Source organism: Brassica napus, chromosome A1 (assembly GCF_020379485.1).
Source record: "Brassica napus cultivar Da-Ae chromosome A1, Da-Ae, whole genome shotgun sequence".
NCBI lineage: Eukaryota > Viridiplantae > Streptophyta > Magnoliopsida > Brassicales > Brassicaceae > Brassica > Brassica napus.
In genome coordinates, this window is record NC_063434.1 from 22304629 (window position 1) to 22319961 (window position 15333).

Below are 15333 nucleotides of genomic sequence, written 5' to 3' on the forward strand. Positions count from 1 at the left end.
AATTTTAAAGTAATGTTATTAAATATGATACATAATTAAAATATAAATAAATTTTAAACATAATAAATATAATCTAGTTTTATGTTTAATGGATGATTTATATATTTTTTTTATAGTTTTAATGGCTTTTATCGGTTTAATAACTTTGAAATCCAATCCATCTACAAGGCCGGTTCATGGTCGAACTAATTACTAGACCCAATCCAGCTATATAACCGGCTCATGGTTGAACCCGGTCCAATCATCGGGTCGGTCCGGTTTTAAAGCACAGTATAATTTTTGATGAATTATTTTATATAATCGCATTTTATCTTTATTTAAAGTACGTTTGGGCACAAAATCCGTAACGCATAGTCTAAATCGAATCCAAACTCAAAAACTCGATAAGTACCCAGCTGAAATGTAAGAAATACAAGAATGAATCTTATAAGGTGGTACAAAATATATCAAAATCTGAAGTGTTATTATCCGAAGCCGAATGGGTAACCCAAACAAACGAAAACCCAAAAAATCTGAAAACTGATCCGAATGTCCAAATTAATTACAAGTATAATTATTTGAAACATAAATATGTACTTCAAATATTCAGTTCTATATTTATTTTGAAATGGTATCTAAAAATAAATATTTAAACTTTAAATAAGTGTCTTAAATATCCAATTCTATATAAATAAGTATTTCCTTCTTATGTTTTGTTTTAAATTTTGGATTTAACTCTGGATATATCAAAACTGAACTAATAAAATCCGAAGCTGAACGATATAAGGTTACTTTATGGATTTTAAGATGTGATACAAACTAAAACCAAAATCAATGTGTTATATTCTCACATGATATGTACTTATAATATACATTTATTTTTTATTTGTTCTATTTGTCAAAATTTATTTTATTATAATATTAATTAAATATTAATTATAATATAAATTAGTTATATGACGTTCAGCCCATCTCATACTTGATAAATGTTTATATTTCTATGAATAAACGGCAAGAAACTGTAATTGTAAATCACAATATACAATTCAATATGCCATATAATCAAATAATATTAATGTCAACTAAATTTAGTATTGTACTTTATCATATTCAAATATATTAAATTATATTTTAATATTTTAATTTAGATATTATATTAAAATATACAATTATTTATTATTTTAAATATCTTATTTGAATATTTAGCTTAATTATTTTAAATATCTTATTTGAATATTTTGCATTAATAAGTTGAAGTATGTTGAAACTGTATGAATCCCTGTATTTTATCATGTATATGTGATTCTTTTAATTTATAATTTGTAAACCAGTTAGTAAATAGATTAAGTTATTATATATAATAATATATATTAAAACAGTTATTGATAATACAAGTTTCTTAAAGGTTAATGTCAAGTTAATAATATTTTCTTTGGGTAATATATATTAGAATAGTTATATGAATATGAAATGTGATTAGAAATTCCAAATGGACCGGATTTTCATTTTTATGCTTTAGTATAATCGTATGCATGTGTTAAAATAGTAATGATTGGTTATCATTTTATGCAAATATCTTGTTACGTGGTTATTTTCTGATGTTTGAAAGGTTGTTACATGTTAATAGGTTACCATTTTAAATATTATTCTGTAGATTTTGGAAATATAATTAAGGAAATAATATTTATTTGAATTATCAAATTATATGGATTTAATAATTTCATTATAATTATTTAAACAACTTCTAAGGAATGGTCTATTTTAAAATATCACATATGAAATGAAGTTCTGAATTTTATTTTAATAGAATAGATAGATTAATCTTTTAAGAAATAAAAACCTAAAAATAAATGAAAATGCTTTTTAACTCACATTTTGAATTATTTGAGATTTCGGTGCTAAATGGTGAAATATGTAACATAGTTAGAATAATTAAAGCTAGGGTTTTACTATAAGGTGGGTCGCGTGACTTGCAGTAACTAAGGGACATCAATGCTAGTACGAATTATTCCCACGTAATGTAAAAAAAATGTGCCTTCTAAAAGTTTGCAATACTAATTAGGACCGACTTGATAAGCTGCAAGCAACCTGTCACTGGCAAAAATCTGTTCGTCCAAAGGCTTATACGCTTTTTAATTTTTTTAATAAGTGGCTGATAGTCATTCCTTCCCATTTTTTTGTTAGGAGAGGAAGTCCCAAGTATCAAATGGGGAGCACACCAACTGCCAATCTATATTGATCTTGGATTTCTTCTCGCGTTGTATCATCAACCCCAATACAAAAAATTGTAGACTTCCCAACACTCATCAGTAGCCCTGAGATGGCTGCAAAGTTACTAAAGACCTCCAGAATCCTTTCGATGGACCGAGAGTTACCATCAGAGAACACTAGAATGTCATCAGCAAAAGTCAGGTGGGTGAGACTTAGATTCTTACACTTCAGGTGGTAGCCTATCTTATGATCAGCTGCTGATATATCCAACATCTTCGATAAGACATGCATACTAATCACAAATAAGTAAGGTGATAAAGCACAACTTTGCTTTATTCCTCTCTCACTCCTAAAGAAACCAGCCAGCTCTCCATTCACTTGGAACGAGAATGATGTTGTTGTTACACAGAAAGATCCAATTTATGATTTTTTTCTGGAAAACCCAGCAGTTAAGGTATTGAGAAGAAAATGCCACTGAACCGCGCCGAATGCCTTAAAATATCTATTTTCATCGCGCTTCGACGAGAGACTGAATCCTTGTTATAGCACTACAAAAAAATAGAGATATTGTGACTAAATTTTGATACCAATCATTTTGGTCACAGATCTGTTACATTATTGGTACGATATTGTAACTAAAATTTTAAGTCACATGTACGTAGTTGTTTCGTCACAAACATTGTGACTATTTAAATCGTAGCCAACTTTTGTCATAATTAATGACTATATTGTGACCAAAGTGATTGTGGTTACAAACTGTTACAATATTGGGACCTAATGTGTTGTCACAAATTTTACGAACTTGGATGAATTGAATAGTTTTAGTTTATGACAATATGGTGACTAAACGTGAGTTAGTAGTTTTTATTTTTTAACTATCACGATTTTTTGTTGTTGTTCAAACTGCTACAAATTCTAAACAGACTTTTTGTAACAAACTGCAACAACGAGTTCTTTTAAGTTATGTATTCAGACTTACTGATTAGTGTTTTAGTTATAGACTTTTAGTCAATCATATATATAACACATCATCTTTCTGTTTCAATCCCTCCAGTCCAGCTAGAAGAAGCGTTGTTTGAAGCTTAAATATTTTTGGTCTACAGTTTTTATATTAGGTATATAGTTTGTGAAAATGAAAAGGATAAACACAAGCTATTTTATGTATAACATAAGTATCACGCGATATAAAAAAACAAGAGACCTTATAAAGTTTGCCGCTGTAGACAAATTTGATCTAGTCTAAACACTTAAGGCCCAATTAAAATTTGCGGCTGTAGATGACCTAACCCTTAAACATTATTACTATTATATAATCCCTAAGAAGAGGCGGCTCTGTATACAATAAAGAAAGAGTATAGAGAGGAGAGGGAAAGAAAGAAATACAGAAAAAGCATGTCACTGACGTCGAGGTAGTGTGTTTCTCGCTGTCAGTCCGTATGATCGGAGATTCGGAGCTGAAGGCAAATATACAATTTGATTGGGCAATGAGATCAGACTGGACAGCCAAAGGAAAAAGCGGAGCAGAGCGGAGCTGGGGGGAAAGAAGCCGGCGAAGAAGAAACAAATTTCACTGTCAGATCTGGTCACCAAATATTAATATCAGAGTATAGGAAGCCTCCATTCTTTTTTTGCTTTCTGTGCAAGAATCATCAGAATGTTAAGCGCTATATTCCCTTATGAATGTTATTGACCATTGTACCTTGTATTAAAGTTTTGTATGAATTGATTAAAACGTAATGAATAGCTTGTAATATACCCAACATTTGATGGAAGTTGTAAAAATGTACATGATTTTAACAATCTATAAATCATTGAGATAATAATTTAGTAAAAACTATGACAAACCGTAACTAGTTATGAGGGTTCTAATGCTGATATTTTAGTAATAAAACGTGACAAAATTGGGACTATGAAAATGGTCGTAAAAGGATACAGATTAGATGTTTTTTCAGACTTCATTTGTGACAATTTAATACTAAATTTCTGTTGTAATAAGCGACTTAATTAATACGTAATCAGTCACATAATATGACAGTTTTGTGACATTATTTTTAGTTGGTAATTGTAACAAATTTGTTACTTTTTTATATTGTTGCTATTTGAAACGGAATGGTTACTGCAGTAATGCGTAGCAAACACTGTGACATTTTTGTTACCAAAAAAGATTTGTGACGACGGTATTGTAACCGTTTTAAATGGTCACAGATACGTCATAATATTATTATTGTGACGAAATATTTATTATTGTGACTACAAAATTCGTAGTAATATAGCAATTTTCTTGTAGTGTAGTCATTTACAAGTTCTGTTGTCAGGAGTAGGTTTTCAATGAGAAAACAAGTCCTTGACAAACGCTGATTGGTTCAAACTAATGAAGTCATGTAGAAGCTTCTTTAGGAGATTTTCTATTATCTTGGAGATTACTTTGTAAAGGACGTTGCAACAAGAGATGGGGTCGGTAATATTTCATCCTCTTCGTACCAGTGATCTTCGGTATAAGTGCCAGAATCATTGTGTTCATCCCTTTTGGTAAGAACCCCTTCTCAAAGAATGCTCGGACAGCAGTAACAAATCTGTTTATCATTAATTTATCACTTGGTATTGCAAATAAAACTTTCATGACCTCCTCAGCTGTAACATCCTAATCATATTGTCTCTATCCAAGTCAGAACACCGGCCGGTATTGTAAAATTTCCTGCAACTCTGACACTTCAATACATGTGAAGTCTGCAGGTTTATGCTGCAAAAACTCTCTGAAATGTTTCTCAACTTCTTTTTTTTTCTGTAGGCGACGCCACGACCTCCACATCAGCACATTCTATGTCTTTGATGGAATTGACAATTTCTCTTGCTGTTGCACCTTAGTGAAAAGCTTTATTATTTTTATCGCTCATGTCTAGCCAATGCATCTTTGACTTTTTTTAGAAACTTCTCCTCAAGCCCTGGAACAAAGTCTCATGTCTTATACGCTTCACTTTTAGCTTCAAAATTTTGCTCTGTTGGGTTTCTCATCGTAGAATCTTGTTTTAATCAGAGCTCTTCAAGAGAAGCGTTTGATTTTACTGAAAGATTTACCCTCTTTTTCCTCCCGAAATCCCGTATGATAGGTTTTAAACCCTTTAACTTCTTTGAGAATCTGAAAAGCAATGATGTTGATGAAAAGATTGGCTCAGTAGTATCCCAATATTTCCTCACACTCGGCAGAAATTCTTCCAGATCTGTTATAGCATTTACAAACTTGAAAGGCCGTTTTGGATAAGAGAGTTCTGAATGATGATTAATGTGGCACCGGAGATGAGCTGAACAACCTCCACTTTCAAAAACTTCATACGATTGCGGATAGGCAGCTAACCAATGATCATTAAACTGAACACGATCAATCTTCTTAGAGATAAGAACTTCTGATCGCTTGTTACACTAAGTAAAGTGAGGTCCATGTGAGCCTAGGTCCATTAAGAAACAATACTTCACAACCTCCCCAAAATGTCGCATTCCTGGAGTTACCATAGGTGAGACTTCATGAGATGAGTGGTCCTCCATATCTAGAGTCTCGTTAAAATCGCCAGCAATTAATCAGAGTTTATTGCGAACAATAGGTGAATCTTGGTGAAGTTTCAAATCCTTCCATAACTCCTTTTTCCATGTATTTAGAGCATAGATAATGGAGTAAAAAAACTCATGAATCTCTTCCGTACATATAGAAACAGTGAGTAATTGTCCACTTTAAAAAATGGTGTTACTTAATATCCGGTCTCCACGCCAACCAGATTCTCCCCAGTGTGTTGTACTCATAGTTTGAGATCATACTCCATCCTCGAAAGACTGTCGATAAGGTTCTCTCACTCTTTCCCTCCTTAACTCTTGTTTCCAGCAACCCTCCAAACATGAAATCTTTTTCCCTGACACATTCTGTACAACCAAATGCTTTTTCTTTTTATTGAAACCTCGTATATTCCAAAAGAAACCCGACATAATTAAAATTTCTTTGCAGTACGCTTTTTCCCCATTGCACTCGCCAAATTGCTAGTACCTTGAGTCTTGTTCTCAGCTACAGACTTAGTCAAGCCTTTGGAATGTCGAGTAGATGTCCTCCGTGTCATTCCATCCACCACTTCATGTTTCTATTTCTCCTTCCTGCTCCGATCTTCAAGACTTTCATTTGTTTGATCCTCCACAATATCTCCCTCTTCACTCTCTTTATCTTCCTCTTGTAAATTATTACCACTCTCCTCTTGATCCTCACTCAAGATGGCAAAGCGGGACGGTGAGCTAATGATAGAGTCCCCATTCTTTTTTGAGATGGAAGGTCCCTGCTTTGAAGGTGACACATCAGACCAGTTTCCCTTATCTGCGTCAAGGATCTTCAAACTGCTATATTCAACTGCGACATCACCAACTAATTGGTTATGCACCTCTTTTTCCTTCTCCACTTCCTTCCTCACCTCCTCACTATCAACCCTCTCCTCATCTCTACCAACTTTGTCCACCTCTCTACCATTGGTAACCTCATCCTCCTCTGGTATCGCTACCAAACCCCACAACTTCATTCACCAATGAGCTAGATTCTTCCTGTTGATGCCATGTAGATGAAGTGTCGACATCAGCAACATTTGCTTCTTCATTCACCACCTCTTTCCTCTTAAGGATCCTTATTTTTTTTCGTTTCCCTCCACATGCTGCCACCGCATGTCCCCATATAGAACACAGAGTTCACTTCGATGGCAACCAAGGATATTTGAATTGAACATCTGATGCGACACCGAGTTTTGACTTAAAATGATGAGACTTTTGTAATTCTTATGTTCTCCATATTGATTGATTTTTTTTTGAAATAATGTTTAAATATCAAAAGATTGTTAAGCCAAATACCAAAAATAAAGTAGAAATAAACGAAGAAAAGTATAAGTAAAGCTCAAAAAAATAAAAAAGAGAACATATTTGATTATTTCGTTTGTGACTAAAACAGGAAGGTTTAGCAGATTCTCTAGACATAGAGAAGCCATGGCTTTGAACGCAAATACTCAAATATGTTAGTCACAGTTGAGGTATTAGATTTTAAATTTGTACTAAAAAGGAATAGCTAGTTAATGTAAAAGAACAAACAATTAACTAGTTACTATATAAATTGTACATAATGTATTATACCTCCAGTGATTTTCTGGTTCTCATATACAAGCATACAATATAAAAAAAAATTAAAATCTTGTTATTTTTTCTAGGAGTCACCAACTTCATTGTTTCACTGAAAAAGATGTACGTATCATATTCTGAAAACTACATTGTCATGGAGACGTTGCGTTTCATGATGTTGTGGGACATGGATGCTCCACTACCAATAAGCCAAATTTCATTTAAAATTATCTCTTTTATTTTGTTATAAAAATATTCTTTAAAAAAATAGTTCAACTATTATTTTTTGACTAAATTAAATACGTCTCAGCGATTTGGTGTTTCAATGCTCTTTGCTGGTCGTGATGATCTACATAAACCATGTTTGTACTTTACCGAGTGTTTCGGAGAGTATTAGGCTCTGCTGCTGTAAGGCAATTGGAGATGGTTTCCAATTGGCTGATGATTTTCTTGAGCAGCTACTCGGGGGAGTAGAACATGAAAAACATTCAATTGAAGATGCAGAGACATTAGCATTGAGTGTCCTCGTGCTCTTTGTGAAAGAGGAGAATGTGATTTCAACCAATTTCAACTTTTGCAAGGTGAATCCAAAGTATAATATCTACACTCCTGAGGAAGTCTATAAAGTCATTAATCCACTTTGAAGAAGTTTGATCATTACTTTGTTAAATATCGCAAAACTTATTTTATTTCAGGTTTTTTCGGAAATTAGTTTTCAGATGTTTGAACAAATCATGCTCCTAAAAATAATTAAATTTTATTTATTCATTATATAATGAGTATAGAAAGCGATTAACGTCAAAATAGAAAGGGTATAGTCGTATAGAGTATGAACAATATCATTATCATGGCAGTTTGGTCGTTGCTTTCTAGTTTCTACCCGAAGCAATAATAATATAAGTGCAGTTCCTAAGATTCTAATAAGCTGACTTTTGTAGCATTGCACGCTTTTGCAGCCAAGTATTGGTCTCCTCTCATTATTACTTAATACATAATATTAAATATTTTTCATTGTTTGTTGTACGTTATTTCGTGAGTTATAAAACATAGTGTTAACAAAATTTATCATATCTACAATCATAATCGGTCCAGAGATTTTAAAGACTACAAGCGAGATGAAAGAAACTAGCTGTTTGTATATGTGCACGATAAAAGTTCTTTAATAAACAAATAACAAAATTAATGTACAAAACCTAAGTTAAGTAACACTAAAGAGAGGTTGGCCTCAAGTGCTGCCTCTAAACCAAGAATTTGATTATAATATTGGCGATTGAAAAACATGAGGTTAGCCTTAAATACCGACTCTGCTTACAGTCGTGTCTAGCGTTTTGAAAACTTAAGAAAAAAAAGAAAAAAAAAAAAATGGTTATGTAATACCTTTTTTTGGGAAAGCTGGTATGTATGATTTTTAGTGTTGTTCAAAAAAAAAAAAAGAAGTCAAAAAATTAGTTGTAAGAATTTGTCAGAGGGTATGTATGATTTTTTAGTATCGTTTAGTAGCATTATAAATATCAAAGCCAGTATAATTATTAAATTAATCTTTTAACAATATTATTTTTGTTATTTTTGAAAAATCGTTTATGAATCAGGGCATAATTTATTTTTCTAAGAGATGATCATAAATAAATTTTCAATAATTTTAAGTTATTTATCTATAAATCATAAGGATAATATACTTTGTATAAAACAATTTACAAATTAAAAGAAAAACCCATAAAATGAATTTGGTTCTTATATATTTAACTAAATTTCAAAATTTAAAAAGTATTCCATCTTCATAAAAAGATTAGATTTAAATTTACATCTTTAACATGTTTAAGAATAAATCTACAAGACAAAAGAAAAAGATTCCATAAAATGAATAATTGAACTCAAGCAAACGAACAAAATAGATTCAAGAAAAAAACACAGTGGATCATGTTATATGGATAAAATAATTAAAATTTACTATCCAGGACTTCAAAATTTAGATAATATCATAGAGCATAAAACATATGTATTATTTGCAAGTAATAAAAAAAATTGTATTTTAGATTTAGGTTTTATAGATTAAAAAAAAATTATTGAAAATTTCTTAATTTATATTGGTTTAAAATCATAGAAAATGATAGGAAATAAACTATTCATGCATTTTTCATTGAACAATTAACTTCTAAATATGTCTGAAAAAAGTTTTTTAAAAAACAATCTCGTAAAAGTAGAATACGTAATCAGTGACTTAAAAATGGTAGAGCCTTTACCACTACAATAAAGTTTACCAACAAACCTAAAATGTGTCAAGTTTAAATTTGGACTACACTCCCTACTTATAAACTACTCTTGGATTGACACGAGTCATCCTATAGGAACTTGTAATTTATGGAATTCTTCTTGGACCAATGAAGAGCAAGCAAAAGCTTCAAAGAATTAATTGGTTTTATTCTATTCTGATTGAAAACGAAAAAAAAAAACGAAATTTATTTGGAGACAAAATAATTACATTTACTTAGACCGATAAACTACACCGGCTAATAATCTCTTTTAGTTTTAGATAGTGTAGATTTTGTAGACTTCAGACGCTAAAAGTGTTTTAGGGAAATTACCAAAAATGCCACATTTATAATATCAAATTTTTCATATTTATATAACCACTTTTATTTTCATTTTTAAAGAATGGAAAAAGATATTTATAACATTGGGTTAATTAATATAAACTTAGGATTTAGAACCGAGGAGTGGAGTAGGGTTTTTAGAATGTGGAGTTTAAGATTCTTTAATAAATATATAAATAAATATTTGAAAAGTTTTTTAAAAAATTAAAAAAAAGTTTCAAAGATAATTTTGGAATTTCAAAAAGAAAATTCGAAAAAATAAAAAAGAAATAAAAAATATTATAAAAATATTCGAAATTGGAAAAATATAATTCAAAAACATAAAAAAAAAATATTTTTAAAAAATATTTTTTTAATTTTTTAAATTTTTTTAAATAATTATTTATTATATATATATAAATCAAGAGTACGAGAGTCTTTTGCTTCTTAATGAATAAAATATTATTTGAAAATGTCTCTTTAGTGATGGTAAACATAAATAATGGTGCCTGCAACTTTGTAAACAAGAAAATTCACCAATTTTTTACCCAATAGCCAATTAGAAAACATTGATCAAAACAGGACATGTGTAGATTCTTCATTATACGACTTGTTGAATGAGACTGGCTTCAGAATTCTGTTTGGTTACACAACCGCACAAATCAAAATCTCAAGGTCCACCTTGTGGTCGGACACATGCGAGCCAAAGGAAGAGAGAGCATCAATGGACCACACAATGGCCTAAGCTACGATGTCTTTACACCCACATATTAAACATTGTATAGTATTAGTAGATTTTAGTTATTAACTTATTATAATTGAAACTTGCAATTATTTTATTGACACGTTACATCATAAGGCTCCACACATGGACCAATAAAGACGCGCATTTGGGTTCGCAAAACTAGCGAAAAGGTGAGACCCTCTTCAAGCCCCATTATAATTTAAGAATTAGATTTTGTTTCTTCCCCGACCACCCAATTTTGTTTTTGAGAGAAAAATATTCTCCCTCTCAAAGAGAAAGAACTTCGACCTTACTCATTCTATAATGGATCCATATTAGTTTTGTCAAAAAAAAAAAACAACCAAAACATTATTCTTTTACTCTATTTTAGAAGAAAAAATAGAGTATTACATTGGAGATGCTCTAATTTATCCTTTAGTCTCAGGCATTGTTTACTGCATATGGAGTAAAAGTGAAAACTGAATAAAAATGAATATATAGTAAAAATACTTCAACTCAATTCTATTTTTTACTCCATAATAAAGTGATTAACAAACAAAAAATAGATTATTTCATTTATAGAATAAACTCTATTATGTAGTAAGATATAGTGTTGAATTAGAGCATTGTTTACTGCATAATCAATTTTACTCTAGATGAAAAAAAATATAGGATTGGAGATGCCCTCATGAAAGAATTGGGAGTAAGAGCTAAAAGTATTCTTCTTTTTCAATGATATTTCTTTCACCTGAAAACTTTTATAGTACAAACGTGTATGATGAGAAAGTTACAAGTTTTTGAATAACTTAGTTCTAGAGACAAGAGTTCATGGTTGATTATTGCTTGCACCTCTGAAACTGGTCGTCTCTAAATATATGTGTTTTAAAAAGCAACGGTTCATTATTCTTTCAACTCCATAATATAGCAAAAGGGAAGGTTGTCGAAATATTGATGAACTCATTACAAACTTAAAACAACATACTATATGCACTTCGGTTTGGTATAAGTGCATTAATTCGCGTTGTAGTTGCTGCCTTGTTGGTCACAGTTATGGGTAATTTGGTGTTATGATTGTTTAAATATCCAAAATTCATAAAACAATTCTTAACATTAAAACCAAAACACATTCATAATACAATAACTATATGCTAACCAAATCCAAATAAAAATATGCAAGAAAAGAGAATGTCCCCTCGTTAATAAGAAAAGACGTTTATTGGTTTTCAAGAAAGAATATGATCAAAAATGTAAAAGACAAAGTAGATTTTGACCCCATCTCCAAAACGGCAAATTTATATGTTACACAGTATAAGTTTCATAAATAATGCTAGAATAAAAATATAGTATGGTACACAGTTACGTTGTATAATTTGGCTTAATTCTTTTTTATTAATACTCATATGTTGGTGAACAATACACTATCTCAATTATTATACCGTGAAATACTATGTCTTCTGATTATCTGGCATACTTCTCGAAGAGCTCCAGCCCCACTTCAAAAGAGCTGGTATAATTTTCTGACTGCACAAGTATTAGACTTGTCTGGATCCCTATCCACGAAATTCCATAACATAAACCATCACTTTCCTCTAGTAAAACTGGCTCCTATCTAGTTATACTGATTCCACTTTGAAATAAGCGTCAGATAATTCTCAAATAGCAAACTTATTTTATCCTCTCCGAGATTTCTTGATTATGTAACTATGATAAGTTCAAGTTTCAAAAAAAGTAATTATGATAAGAAGGCAAAGTTTTACCAGACATTGGCAGAAGTCTAGCTTGATTTACTCCAGAATTGACCTACCAGTGCTTGTTGGAGATTTCAGTCCAGTTATCGTTCCTCAATGACAACCGAAATCAACTAAGAAAGCATGATGAACAAATTCAAATTCAACTAAGACAACGTGATGAAAAATAACTATACCGACAAATTACAAAATATACACCGAAAATCTTCCTAATAAATTCCAATAGATTTTCTAAATAAATAATGGACGTTGCTTATTCTTCTCTAAAGTAAATATAACCAACATAACCCTAAATTTATTTAACCTATGAAATTACTAAAACTCATCATCAATGTAACTAAAATAAGAGTTATGTAAAAGTTGTAGTAGTGAAGACTCCAATATTATTTTTTAAACAAAGGAAAAGGCAGATTTTGTTTGTGTAAGAAATCATTTGTGTTTATTGTCCTTGCTCCAAACTATTATCAGACACAAAGCTTAATAAAATCGAACACATTTTCATGGAAATCATTTGTGTTTATTGTTCTTGTTCCAGACTATGATCATAATCAAGGCTTAATAAAATCGATCACAATTTCATGGAAATAAATATGGCTAAAACCAAAGAATAATAGAAAAATCCCTCTCCAGATATGAATTTGGAACACTAATGTTCAACATATTAGTGACTAAAGTCATGTTATTTGGAGTTATCATAGCTGCATTGTCCAAAACTATACGAAACTCTTTCTATATGTTCTCATTTCTTAAACCAAATTTACATTCAATCAAGAAATCATTTTTTCTATAACATCCACAACTATATCTTTCTTAACACTAATTAAAATGAAGCAGTTTAGTATAGTTCTGAATTACATTTTTCATTTTTAGTCATACATAACTCTTGTAATCAAATCCACTTCATCTACTATCAAGCAAAAATGACATCTACATATTGACATTCTAAAAATAGATGTTCCACTAAAATTTACACTAAAATTACACCCAAAACATATCGAGAGATAATCCATAATTTCATAAAACATGGACTCAAATTTCTTCAAGTCTTCCTCGTACATTGAGTATGGTTTTAGTCCAGTATGTAAATTTTATGTTTTTGTCATTCTCTTGCTTCAACACAAAGAAATAAATTTCTGGTCATAGAGAATTTGAAGAATTTGTCAGCACCAATTGTTGTATTTCCTAGGTCTTTAATGATAGCAATCTTCCATCTATTACTGATTAGAACTTCACCAATGTGGACTCTTTGGACGAACTGGATTTGACTTTTGTGTTTACCTATTATCATATGTCACAATGCTCTTCATATGATCATGTATAAATGTTAAACATTTCCTTTTATATATCTACTATTTGGTCAACAACCTCAAAAGACTGATTCATAGTTTAGGATGTCTAACTTTTCTCTTTTGATAAAACATTCTAATTGTGATAAAATATTTAATAACTGCAAGATAAATATCAAATTAGAATATACAATAAAAAGATTAACAATTCGAATGTCTACTTACTATTTTTAGGGGTGTGATATTTTTTTTATCTGAGTGTTAACCATAGAGAGGTTCATGTTGGTGGTTGAAATCTTTCTTTGGAGTTAAAATATCTTAACATAATCTTCTTGTCGACCCTCCTGCTTGTTCTCTTCATTTAAGGTCAATACTCACCAATGAACCTTCATTGGACACATTGAAATTCTACAGAAAGAAGAAGACAGCTAAATGAAAATGAAACACATAAGATGAGCTTCTCAAAATGTATAATATCAATATTATTTTTATATATTAACGTAACCAAATAGTAATTTGTTTTTTAAACTAAATGATTATGAATAAGTCATTTGGATTAATGGGTCTTTTTTTTTCTAGAGTCTCTCAAAAAAAGAAATTTCCTTCCTCTAGTCTCTCATTTTCTCGTTCATATATTTTTATTATTTTAATGATGAAAGATTATGTGAGAAACCTCCAATGCTGATACACTAAAACTCTTTCACAATCTATACCAAAATCACTAATAGAATTATGCCCTTAATTTTTAAGTTATTTACAAAAAAAATGTCACTGCTTTTATTGGAATTCTAATAATGATGTTCTCCACCTATTAATTCAACCAATCAGAAACTGAGACGTTTTATACCAATAATTTTCAACCAAACTCAAAACCCATTAGGAGAGTTTCCAGAAATATTTAGAGAATTTTTTTTTTAACGCTGGATAATTATGCTATCACAACTATGAGAAATATTACAGACCGCTCTATAAACAACAATTCTACCTACTTTACGAAGATTCACGTCTGACTGCATCATCTGAGCCGCCATATGGAATCCACGCTTGATTGTACTCCTTGCGCCATGCTGCAGATTTCTTGTAAGTGTTTTTCTCTTTTAATTCGCATAATTCTGCCTTCTCTAGGAATTGAAACCCAGACGTTCTTTTTAACTTTACTTTTTTGTGGTTTATTTTTGAAACCGATAATTTTAGTTGGGCCAGGTTTTTGTAATATTTTCCACTCATATTTTGATCCACGAGGCACAAACATAACATTTTTGACAGAACATATTTTGGTTGTTAACTAAATATAAATAGAAATCATTTATCTGTTATATATTTTTAAATTTTATAAAATATAAAAATAATCGGAGAACTATATGAATATTTTATCACAAAATAATAGCTAAAGTCAATTAAAAATTAATATAGTCGATATATAAAAAATAATAATTTTCAAAATTATATAAGGATAAATTTAAAAAAAATGGGTCCATGAAACGGATTCTTGGTATGAAAATAACTCGAAATAGAGGTGATAAGTTGATTAACTTGTCTCATGAGAACTACGTTGAAAAAATATTTAAACAGTTTCACATGAACAAGTCTAAAGTATCACAATATGTTTGTGTCCATATCAGAACATAAATTGAAATGGATCGTAACTAATATATAAGTTAAATGTAAACTGGAAATAGGCTGTA